Raw genomic sequence first — 13,311 nt, forward strand, 5'->3', positions numbered from 1 at the left:
ACCGCGGGCCGGGAGCGCGCGTGCACGCGCGCGATCCGCCTGCGGGAGCGCGCGGCAGTGCGCATGGTTCCTGGACGTAGTTTCTACGTCCAGGAACCAAAATAGGTTAATTTTGTTGCATACTGAACCCAAAAAGTTTCTTCCAGAAACTCTTTCAGAAGCTTTAGAGCTCGTTACAAAGTTTGGACAAATGTCAGGTTTTAAGATTAATAATGTGGGAAAAAAAGTGATTCTTGATCTGGAATGTTTCCTTGTAACTAGAGAGAGCATTAATCAAAGATATAACCTAAGTTGGCATACTACACACATTAAATACATTTGAATGAGGATCAGTAAGAGCCTTAATAATTTTGAACTTAATTATGGAGAATTCATTACAGAATCTAAAAGGGCATTGAAAAATTGGGACCAACCTTGTTTTAACCACTTCAGGATCACAGGGTTTTTCCCTTAAAAACCAAAATAATTTTTACATCTCAGCGCTCCTCCCATTCATTCACCAATAACTTTATTTTTATTCTTTGTAGTTAGCCAATAAATGGTATCATCCTGATTTAAAACTTCTTGCTTTTACTGATGGCTACCACGGTACAATACCCTACCTCTACTACTTATCACACTGAAATAATCTATATATTATTGTTGTTTTTTTGCCACAAATTAGGCTTTCTTTGGGTGGTACTTTTTGCTTAGAATTATTTTATATGCATTTTAAAAGGAATAATAAGAAAAAAAAGAAAAAATAATCATTGTTTCAAAATTTTCCGCCAATATAAAATAAAATGTGTTTTGATACATAAAACCCACACGTATTTGTCCATTTATCCCAGTTATTACAACGCTTAAATTGTGTCCCTAGTACAATGTATGGCGATAATATTTTATCTGGAAATAAAGGTGTTTTTTTTTCCATTTAGTGATTTTTCATACTATATCACTATATACTATATCATGCATAATGATGTATTTGGGTGTATATTTACTTTTTAGCCACAAGATGCTGCTACACTAACCGTGTTCTATAAATAGAAACACAGAAGCATCTGGGTTTTTTTTTTTGACTGAGAGCTTGCGTCTGGTTGCTGCAGGCTCTAAGTCATCACAGGCACGGTGATCGGGGTTGGGAACAGCTGTTCCCCATACCCCAATCACAGAAGGAGGAAATTGCGACGGTGAGGCGAACGGAAATGGCGTAGGGATTGCGGATGTAGCAGTAAGTAAACAATATGTATATCTATGCCCCTGATCCGCAAGTGAAGTATACAGGTGTGTAGATATGCGTAGCAAGGATCCTGAAGTTTATAATATTGGCAGGGCGTTCATTTCACATGATTATTACACCCAAATTATAATTTTTTTCAAAATCTGGATGTCTCTATACCAAATCAATGGTTCATAGAATGTTCCAGGAGTGTATATTGCACAAAAAAGGGCACTGATTTGTTACAGTACATTGACCAAAGATAAAAGAGATGGAGGAATGGCTGCCCTTGACCTAGGTAAATATTACCTAGCTTATAAGCAGGTTCTTGTCTTGGAGAGCGCAAGACGCATTCAAAATATAGAACTAGTCTAGAAATAGTCTAGAACTAAGCTGTCTCTCCGAGAGTGTAGTGTTAGTGGAACCCCAGGCTGCTATACGGTGCAGCAAATAACATATTGCGTCACCTACAGTAATTAAACCAGTCATATACTCACTGTATAAAAATGTTACAGGAGGAAGGAAGAAAAGGGAAATTTCACCCATTACACCTCTAAGCAGCCTGGAATGTGAGCATTTTAGGGAGAGGGCATGGCTAGTTAAAGCTGCACTACCTGAAGAGGCTACTTTCCCAGATCTGCTATTACTTCTCCTTGAGAAACAGCCCCAAGAAAGCCCAATCGCTATCTGATCCGTTAAAGTCTTTATACTTAATGTAAGTTAAGAGAGTAGTGTCTGGTCTAGAAAAAAAAGAGGGGGCCTATAAGATTACACTAATTTGCTAGTTCCTTATAATGCCCCAGCAAGCAAAAACAATTTTTGTTACCTACTTTTTAGTGCTTTTTCACTTGTTAAGTGCTCGATTTTAAAGATATTGCTGCAATTTACAAGTGAACGAGAATGCCTTTTTCAAAACACACTAACGCATCGTAAACACAATTCAGTAAGGGCCCTAAGTATTTAGTGCCTAGTGACCCAATATAGACAAGACACAGAACATTTATACTGCACTTTTCTCTTCACCGACTCAAAGTGCTGCAGCAACTTAGCCACTGGTCGCTCCATGGGCAACCAGGATCATTAGGGAGCCGTGCCCAAAGACTTCTTACTGTTTTACATACTGGCTTGAGGTGGGACTCAAATCGTAGTCAAAGGCTCAATTCCTACATCAAAGGCAACAGCCCTAAACGAAACAGGAGATGGACAATACTGCTGCATTTATATTTACCTAGGGCTTCCTCCACCCCCATGTTGTCCATGGGTTCCCTCGCCATCCTCCCTGGCCGCTCTATTGTCCCGTGGTCACCTCAGGTAATTTTGCCAGTTGCACTCTTCTGCGCATGTGAAGCCTGGTCACGTGTGTGCCCCCCATTTCTCTCCCACAGCCAGGAGCATGACAGGCGATTGCATGCGGCCGGGCCATGCATGTGCAGAAGACCACGACTGGCAAAAATTACCTGAGGAGACAACAGAGTGATTGGGGAGGATGGTGAGGGACCCCACCGACCACATGGTCCTGGAGGAAGCAAATACTGCAGTATTGTCCATCTCAGGTACACTTTAACCAGTACACTATCCAACTGACCCCACAGGCCTTAACAATGCTTTAAAAACAACCTCAGGGGGAGTGCGGAACGGGGGCCCTAGGTGAGGGAGGGGGGGAGGCTTCCCCCCCTCCCCGTCGCTCTGTGTCCACTGCCCTCCCTTCCAGCATGGGGGCATCTATAGACCTGCCTACCTAACTGGGGGGAGACCGTGGAAGGGGGGGCCCTAGGTGAGGCCGTGCCCACTGCCCCCCCCTTCCAGCATGGGGGGCCCCCACTAACTGGGGTCCTGCCTACCTAAATTGGGGATACCTATAGACCTGGGTATATCTATACTGGGGACACCTATATACCTGCCTACCTAAACTGGGAAAACTTCTGACCAATCTGATTGCATTTTGTGGGGAAATCTGCCACCAATCTGAATGCATTTTGTGGGGAAATCTGCCGCCAATCTGATTGCATCTTGTGGGGAAATCTGCCGCCAATCTGATTGCATTTTGTGGGGAAATCTGTTTGCATTTTGTGGAGAAATCTGCCGCCAATCTGAATGCATATTGTGGGGGAATTTGTGGCCAATCTGATTGCCTTTTGTGGGGATATCTGCCGCGAATCTGATTGCATTTTGTGGGGAAATCTGCCGCCAATCTGATTGCATTTTGTGGGGAAATCTGCCGCCAATCTGATTGCATTTTCTGGGGAAATCTGATTGCATTTTGTGCAGAAATCTGCCAACAATCTGAATGCATATTGTGGGGAAATCTGTCACCAATCTGATTGCCTTTTGTGGGGAAATCTGCCGCCAATCTGATTGCATTTTGTGGCGAAATCTGATTGCATTTTGTGGAGAAATCTGCCACCAATCTGAATGCATTTTGTGGGGAAATCTGCCACCAATCTGATTGCATTTTGTGGGGAAGTCTGCCGCCAATCTGATTGCATTTTGTGTAGAAATTTTTAAGTCTGCCCATGACCCATCATGACTACGCCCATGTTCCAGTGCGTGGTGACACCCATTTATTTTTGCTGTGGCGCGCTGCACGTGGACATATCCCTATTGTAGACTGTCCTCAGAAGTGCTCACAATCTATTCCCTACCATAATCATGCAAAATTTCTAGAGTACATGTGTATGTGAGGGGGGGGGGGGAGAGGGGATCGGAGGGGGGGGGGGAGGCTCAGGCTGAAACTTTCTTAGTGGGCCCTTAGTGTCCCAGTCCGACCCTGGACGTGTCCCACTTGCCCATCCCCCACCACTGCCCGAAGTATATGCACACATGGAGACGTTGCTTGCTTGGCAGTTGGAAAAAGCTGTTATTTCACACAATGCAATGAGTTTCACAGACAGCAAACTGTCAGGTCTGGAAGCAGGGACACAGGAGGACACAGGACGACGCAGAGACACAGGGGTTTTATTATATAGGATATGTCCCCCCTCTAATTCTACTATCTGCAAGGCTCTAAACTAGGAAAAATCTTGCAAATTGTCAACACTAATTTTAAATATGAATGCACACTAGCACCTGATTGTTTGGACTGACCTAGGTTTGTTCTCCTGTTGGATGTATTGTTGCACTGTGTGCACTAGATGGCAGCATTATGAGGAGAATTTTTATATGAATACTCCATTGCACTGATTTACTATGAGACTATTATTTTTACTAGCTGGTGCTGCACAGGGCATGATTGTGCACGCCATCTCTCTGGATGTTGCACTCAATATCTTGCCACACGTGTGCGCTGACCAACATCCCCCCAGTGCTGTCTATTATTTTTATGGGCTTTAACAGGATGATGGATAGCTACATTACATAGATTATACTTCTGGCATTCTAGAATAAAGTATTTGCAAAAATTTGGCTTTACATAAAAAGGAAGTTACCCCCATAATGCTTTGAGACTACTTTGAGACAGTAGGGGACAATGAATTGTAGGTACATATCACTCACGAATCAGGTGCTACTTATGTAGTATGTATATTTGTGAGGATGAAAACAAAGCATACGTGGGTAACGTAAGGGCTCGTTTCCACTAGGGGCGATTCACAGCTATTCACAAATACGGATAGGTAAATACAGCCGAATGAAATCAATGCTTGTAAAACCAGAAGGAAATCGGGATCCCACAATAGCATAGTATGTTAACCATTTCAGGTTATTTTTCACCTTATGCATCAGAACAATTTTCATCTCCTATTCATTTGCCAATAACTTTATCACTAATTATCACAAAGAATTGATCTATAGCTTGTTTTTTTCCGCCACCAATTAGGCTTTCTTTGGGTGGTACATTTTGCTAAGAATTAATTTTTTCTAAATGCATTTTAATAGGAATATTAAGAAAAAAATTGAAAAAATTCATGATTTCTCAGTTTTCGTCCATTATAGCTTTAAAATAATACATGCTACCATAATTAAAACCTATGTATTTTATTTGCCCGGTTATTACACCATTTAAATTATGTCCCTATCACAATGTATGGCGCCAATATTTTATTTGGAAATAAAGGAGCATTTTTTCAGTTTTGCGGCCATCACTATTTACAAGCTTATAATTTAAAAAATATTAGTAATACACCCTCTTCACATGCATATTAAAAAGTTCAGCTACTTAGGTAACTATTTTAGTTTTAGTTTTTTATTGTAATTTTTTTTTTAATTAAAATTTTTATTTGGGCAATTTTTGGTGTGGGAGGTAAACAGTTAATTTTAAATGTAATAATGTGTGTTTATTTTATTAAAAAAATGTATGTAGATGTAGTTTTAATATCTGGCCACAAGATGGCCACAGTGAATTTTTTTTTATTTAGTCCTGGAAGCTTCCAGGAAGTATAAGGAAGATGGGAAACTTTTTCTCAGAAAGACTGCGGCTTCTGAAAAGAAGCTGTCGGCCTTTCTACCGGGGACTTAGATCAATGAATGGGAACACTTAGATCAATGAATGGGAACTATGTTCCCATTCATTGATCTCCGGGCTAATGGTGGCGGCCCGGGAGTGCGCAGCAACTGTCTTGACGTGACAATGGCGGCATAAATGGGTAAAGTCACGTAGTTTAATAGTAATAGTTAATAGTAATAGAATAAAATCATGAATGAATACTCACAAGGAAGGGTTACCGCTAGGGAACCACTGTGAAGGCAGGTGGGGAGATTAAACCAGACCCCACTCGGGTTAAGAAGTCACTCTCTGTAGATCAGAAAATAGGGGTACACCCCTTTACAAAGGGTGGACAAACTTACAAACAAAATAGAGGTGCCAGGTAGATTAAAATACACTAAAAACAGTTTAAAAATAAGGTGCCTGTCCTTTCTAAGAGCTTGTAATCAGTTACTCCTGTTAATTGTCTGAAGAAAAGGGTGAAACACCTGCGAAACGCTTCGCATTGTTTGGTGGAGTATACAATAAAATGTTGCCTGAATTAGACAATTCAAGTCTTCAATGGGGAGGTAAGTCCACCACTACCTCCAATTTTTAAATAGTTTTTAGCGTATTTTATTCTTTCTAGTGCTTCTGTTTTGTCGTATTGCCTGTAATGAAATCTTTAGGCTGCCTCCAAATTGACATGCAAATCAAAAAAAACAACAGTCGTCAGAGAAATAAATTGCAAAATTCTTAGAGAGAGATGTGTTGTCCGCCACAAACCGTAGGCCAATTCCCAATTTAATCATGCAGTAATAGGCTTTGTGACACCGCCATGCTGTCCCACTATTGTTTTTGTGTCCAAACCCCCCCTCCCCCGGTGCCCCATGCAGTTATACCTTACCTGTCACACCGTAGTCCGCTGTAGTTCCACATTCGAGCCCCATGTGACTACTGGCTTTATAGCATGTTGAGTGTGGTGGATTGACAGGTAAAGTATAACTGCACGGGGAACTGGGAAGTGGGGGACATAAAACATTAGGGGGTGACAGCGGCCAGGGGTCACCCAATTGAGCATGTTGAATTTTACAGTACGTCCGATTAATACATGCGACCAATTTCGGCCTGAAATTGGTTGCATCGTTGATCGGGCATGCTCAGGCCGGCACCAATTTTCATCCAATTAAATTATAATTATCAAATCGGATGGTCGATTGGCCACCAAATCGAACAATGTATGGCACCTAAAGTCACTGCTGCAGGCCCCTCCCTTCAATCTCTCCAAAGGCCTAAAGGTGGCCACACACCATACAATTTTTTAAAATATCTGTTCAATTTAAGAATTGCAATCAATTTTTCTGACTGATTGTAAGATTTCAAAAATCTGACCAATGTACCACACACCTATGTTAAATTTTTCCCCAAATATGATAAAAATTATTGGAAACTGAGAAAATTGTTAGGGTGTGTATATTAATAAACTGGAAATCTACCACACACCATTCAATTTTCATAAAAATTGATCAGAAAAATCGAGCACTCCCATTCAACTTTTATCGAATAAAAACGGGAAATCCGATCGGATTTCTCGCTCGAATGAAAAAAAAGCTTTCGATTTTTCGGGAAATCCGATCTTATTTATCAAATTGCTGTAAAATTGGATCATTTTATTGTATGGTGTGTGGCCACCTTTAGGCTTTATGAATAACTAACCTAAGATGTCTAACCAATAGGCCAAAACTGAAACTTTTATTGACATTGTGCTGATGGATATTTATAGAAAACAGAACCACCCAGAGAAAATGTCCCACTTCTATAGAATAACAGAGTAACCAAGCAGCTCAGGGTGACCCAAACTACTAGGAATGTATAGGGGGATAAAAGGAACCAAAAAGCCCTCCTACGAAAAAAGCAAAGCTTGGTGTAATTGCCTTCTTAAAACAGAAGGAAATTTGCAATAATTCAGTTATAAGTGAACATTTGTGGTTATCCACAATGCACTACCACTAAATATGCAAATTATCCCTTTTCGGATGTGATATAAATCACTGGTGTTTATTCCATTATAGCAGAAATGTATACAATAAAATAAAACAGCACGACATTTCGGGCATCGGCCCTTTATCAAGTGCTCAAACTTCTGATATGACAGTGCAACATATATAGACACACCTTAACACACCACACCCAACAATTGGGGGGCGGGCACATGCTTAGTTACTAGTTAACCCTTTCCAGGGTAAAGAGCTGCTACCTGTTAAAGAAAACATCTGAGACTAAAGTCTTCATTCAAGCCACCAGGTGATTGAGTCCCCAAACACTCCATCCAGTAGGCCTCACGTCTAAGGAGCGTGTTTCTGTGGGGCTTGCCCTCCTGAGAGGATACAACTTCCAATATCTGCCATCTTAATTGGCTCACGCTATGTCTTGACTCGACAAAATTGATTACTCTCTCATCCCTATTCAAAGTCACCTGGTCCCCTGGATTAATATGGGTCCCCTCTTCTCTATTGTTAGTAACATCAGTATGCAGCTCATTATTCCTTACACGGATTGCCGCATTGTTCATGCGATCTTGACTCACCCTTTCTGTAACATGTAACACGGAGTGTCCGGCGCCGCCTGCGTCCTCTCCGCGTGTGTCCGTCAGCCGACACATCGCTCCTATTGTTGGCTGCGGGTGAACAGGCGGTTCTGGGGCTGTAGCTGCGGGGCTCCTTGCGGTCTCCGACCTCCTCTGCCTCGGCTTATTCCTCTTCCGTCGGCTGGTCCGCCCCTTCCTCTCGGTGGATTGCCTCCACCTCCCCTGGGCTCTCCTTGTGTATGAGGAAAAGGGGTCGCGTACTCCTGCTCACTGCCGGAGTTCTCAGACTCGGAAGCGCCGCCGGCTGCTGGAGGGTGCTAATTACATCAAGTGCCCCTGCGGCCTGGTGTACGTGGGTCAGTCCACAAGGGAAATCAAGATTAGGCTCAACGAACACAAAAGTAACATCCAGGTCCTGAAAAAAGCCAGGGATAGGGGAGAGGACATAAACACAGTGTCCCCCCTGGCACGACATTTTGTCGAGTCAAGACATAGCGTGAGCCAATTAAGATGGCAGATATTGGAAGTTGTATCCTCTCAGGAGGGCAAGCCCCACAGAAACACGCTCCTTAGACGTGAGGCCTACTGGATGGAGTGTTTGGGGACTCAATCACCTGGTGGCTTGAATGAAGACTTTAGTCTCAGATGTTTTCTTTAACAGGTAGCAGCTCTTTACCCTGGAAAGGGTTAACTAGTAACTAAGCATGTGCCCGCCCCCCAATTGTTGGGTGTGGTGTGTTAAGGTGTGTCTATATATGTTGCACTGTCATATCAGAAGTTTGAGCACTTGATAAAGGGCCGATGCCCGAAACGTCGTGCTGTTTTATTTTACTGTATACATTTCTGCTATAATGGAATAAACACCAGTGATTTTTATCACATCCGTCTGTGGGTCGAGTCCTGGATGGGAATTTCTATGATTGTGGACTTTGAAATTGAGAGGTGTGATGGACCCCTCATCCCAATAGGACTCCCCGTGATCTGCATGATAATATCCTGAGGCTGGTGAACTATCTTGCATTGTTAATTATCCCTTTTCGCCCTTGTAAGCCAAGCAAGCATCCAGAACCGCTGGTTTATAGCAAGCCTATAGCTTTTAGTTTTACACAGCCATATCAAACCCACATGTAGACAGCCTGTTTCGGACTTTTGGTCCTCATCAGTACATGGCAGGGATTGATAAGGCTGTAAGGCTGTTCTATAGAATAACATTTCAGCTATTTCAACAATTCTATCAGGGCCGGATTTACCATAAGGCACTATAGGCACGTGTCTACAGGCGCCTGATGATGGAAAGGCGGCTCCCTCCCCAAGTTCCTCCCTCCTGTCTTACCTATGCAGAGTCCAGTATGGAGTGTAAACGAGAGGTTACTCACCCGGGTCTCGGCATTCCACTGACCAGATCTCTCTTCAGTCGGGGCACCTCTAGCTACTTAATACTTGGAGGCACACCTAGCTACTAAATACTAAGTAGCTAGAGGAACCTCAGTATTGAGGATAGCTCTGGCTACCTAATACTAAGGGGCACCAGTAGCTACCTATGACGGGCAAGGGAAGTAAGGGAGAAGCGACATCTGGGACAGCCAGCACACTTGCGGTGCTTGTAGGTTTGTAGGTTAATGCAGGGCGAAGTATAGGGTGCCAGGACATCTGTGTCTATAGGCTCCTGTAATGTAAATCCGGGCCTGAATTCTATGCTAAGAAACATCTCCAAGTATCTCTGGCAAACTCTTTATTCTGCAGCCATGCTCTGAAGCGTACACATACACAGACCTCTTGTCATTGCAAACTTGTAACCTTGTTTATGAGCTCAATGAGGTGGTAGCTGTTAATAACAGGCTTACATCAGAAATTACAGTAGTTGAAGCTCAGTCTATTAATGTCCTGAGTGCCTGTAGGGCAAAAAGCAAGGCTCGGAGCACTTCTGCTACCATGGTAACCGTGCCAGGCCCCATGTCTAGCAGAGTGCTATCTGGAAAGGTTAACAGCACAGAGGCCAAACCAAGATATTGGAACATCCCGTTCCTCCTAATAATAGATCCGATTTTCTAGCAGTAAACACTGTGATAGCTGGGAAGTAAATAAACAGACCTAGCGTAGAAAAGACAAATTCCGGTCAGTAATCCAAATACTCTATATAGTTTCACTTTTACATTTCACACACTGATAGATGAAATTGGCAGGCCTCCGACAAATCAACAACATTTATTAACAATGCAGGTGCTTTACTGAAGCAAACGTGCATTGAAGCTGCTCTGTCTGCCACAGATGACTGTATATTTAAAGAGGAACTTTAGCGAAAAGGAGTAAAAAAAATAAATCAATACATTATAAAGTGAGAAGTTAAAAATAAAAGAAGAGATCAAGAAATGGTTGATATTCGCCATGTAATTTGTTCATATTGTTTGATCCACAATCAGCCTGCACAGCATCATCTTTACTACCGGCAAGCATGAAAAACAGACAGCACCAATTGCCATTATCTATAACCACAGTCCCTCCCTAGCAATACAATAAGCTAAAAGGTTGTTTTTTTATATAAGTATACTGTACATATGCACAGAGGGAGATGCTGATTGTTTGGCAGTTGGAAACACATTATGGCCTCTTGCACACTGCATGCATTTCAGATTCCGATTCCGCTTTTTAATCTGTTTTTACATCCGATTCCGATTCAGATTTTTAATCTTAACTGCATGCTGCGTTTTTTGATCCGTTTTTCTGTTGAATGTATTCAAGGAAAATCGGAAACGGAATCGGAATCGGAAACGGAATCGGAATCGGAAAACGGATTTGCAGTGTGCAGGGAGCCTATTTCCCACAATGTAACAAGGATCACAAACCGGAAACTGTCAGGACCTAGGTCCTGACATCACACTGTGGGAGGGGTTTCACCACAATACAGCCAATATCAGCCATTTAGATGATATATGTGAGAAAAGGTAGAGATTTCTCATGGGATAGGGGGTATCAACTACTGACTGGGATGAAGTTAAATCTTCGGTTACAGTTCTTCTTTAAAGTTATCACATTGGCACTGCAAAACTCTTCACTGTCCATCATTTCAGTGACCAACTGCACCACTGGTAATGTCTGTTGATCTGCCTGATATCCAGTGAAGTAGCAATAGAGGATGTACGGACCGCGACCACACTAGGACCCTTGGACCGACTGGGCTCACATGGGGCCTTCTTCGAGTCACTGCATGAGGTGTTTATTGGCGGTGTAATGATGATCACTTCTATACATGCTTTTATTAGTGGTAAGCATCAATATCTCCTTTTCCTTTGCTTACACCTCTGTCACATAGCGGCTGATGGGCTGTATTATGAGATTATTACACATATGGAGCTCTGCACTGGGGCCCATAGCTTTGTTGTAGTCACACCACTACAGTTGCTTGACAATTTAATCAGCAGTGTGTGGTCAGCATAATACTTTGATTGGTGGTTATTGTGGTTTGTAACACTGCGGCCGGTTGTAGTAGGTTGGAAGTACAGAGTGTGCTGTCATCTTCCCTCAACAGTTGGCATGGCAAACAGATATGAGACTTCTGCTGCGGCTGCTCTGCATATGTGAACATGGGTGAGAGGGAGGCAGGCACCCTTAATTGTGCAAGCGCAGAATGCTCCCAGAAACGCAGTACCCCGCAACCCAGCCTGGCTCCACTGATTACCAAGGAGGGTGCTGCACCTGGGAAGCAAGCCAACTTTGCTGAGGCGTATGTACGAGCCTTTAGTTGATTTACCTGGCTATCCTTGTACAGACAGCTATAAAGCTACATACTCACTTTGCATGGAACTCAGCTGAGGTATGGAAGAGTGATGCCATTGGTGACACAAATAATGTGTGTGCGAATCTCAATGCAGATGTCTCTCCAAAGTAGCAAAAAAGCAATATAGTTATTCAGCTGTGTAACAGGCTTTACTTTTGGGGTAGTGTATTGGTTTGGTTATTCTTCCTGAATCCTCATCGATGTGGTAATAAGTCTTTATTGTCCATCCAGCAGGCAGGTCTTGAGAAAATGACCAAGCAGTATTACTCATCTGTAAGAGAGAAATGCAAGGTCATTTTATTACTTACCGTATACAGGTAACAGTAAAAAAGGGCGCAGGAGGCTAGTGGACAAATCGGGCGCCGCCATTCACTCCCATAATAAATATCGTTTAATGGGCGCCCGATAGGAAAAAAGGGCGCTGGAGAAAAATAACGTTTTAAAAGCGGCGCCCGGAGACTTAAGGTTTTATTACTGCTTCTCATGATTACACATTATTTCATGATTTATACATTTTTTAATATTATTTTTAAACGAAAAACAGTACAATATTTTTTTCAAACATTATTTTTAAACGAAAAACAGTACAATTTTTTTTTTTTTTTTACATTATTTTTAAACGAAAAAAACGCACAATATGTTTTTGAAACTTTATTAATGCTTATCACAGGGGGGTCTTAGGTTTAGGCACCAACAGGGGGGTCTTAGTTTTAGGCACCAACAGGGGGGTCTTAGGTTTAGGCACCAACAGGGGGGTCTTAGGTTTAGGCACCACCAGGGGGGTCTTAGGTTTAGGCACCAACAGGGGGGTCTTAGGTTTAGGCACCACCAGGGGGGTCTTAGGTTTAGGCACCACCAGGGGGGTCTTAGGTTTAGGCACCAACAGGGGGTCTTAGGTTTAGGCACCAACAGGGGGGTCTTAGGTTTAGGCACCAACAGGGGGGTCTTAGGTTTAGGCACCAACAGGGGGGTCTTAGGTTTAGGCACCAACAGGGGGGTCTTAGGTTTAGGCACTAACAGGGGGGTCTAGGGGTTAGGGGTAGGTACAGGGAGGGTTACTTAGTAATTTTTTTTTAAACGTTATTATACGTTTCACTATTTAAACGAAAGATTAACGTTTTTACAATTGCCGATTTAATGCACATTATTTAATGATTTATAACTTTATAAAACATTAATTTTAAACGAAATACAGTACAATACATTTTTAAACGTTATCCATGCTTATCGTTTAAAACCCCGCGCCCTTTTTTCCCAGCGCCCCTTTTTAACGTACGCCCGTATACATACCTCCAAACTTTTTAAGATAATAAAGAGGGACATTTAAGCCACGCCCCTGCCACACCCCT

At 42.5% G+C, this 13,311-nt stretch overlaps 1 protein-coding gene across 1 annotated transcript in view; it reads right to left on the reverse strand.

Annotated features, from left to right (window-relative positions):
- The window catches only part of COL27A1 (collagen type XXVII alpha 1 chain), a 728,465-nt gene that overhangs the window by 683,828 nt on the left and 31,326 nt on the right, over window positions 1-13,311 (reverse strand). Inside the window, exon 2 of the mRNA XM_068248437.1 lies at window positions 11,978-12,233. The gene's annotated coding sequence lies outside the window, so the exon portion shown is untranslated. The remainder of the gene's footprint in view (window positions 1-11,977; window positions 12,234-13,311) is intronic.

This window comes from Hyperolius riggenbachi, chromosome 8 (assembly GCF_040937935.1).
Source record: "Hyperolius riggenbachi isolate aHypRig1 chromosome 8, aHypRig1.pri, whole genome shotgun sequence".
Lineage (NCBI taxonomy): Eukaryota > Metazoa > Chordata > Amphibia > Anura > Hyperoliidae > Hyperolius > Hyperolius riggenbachi.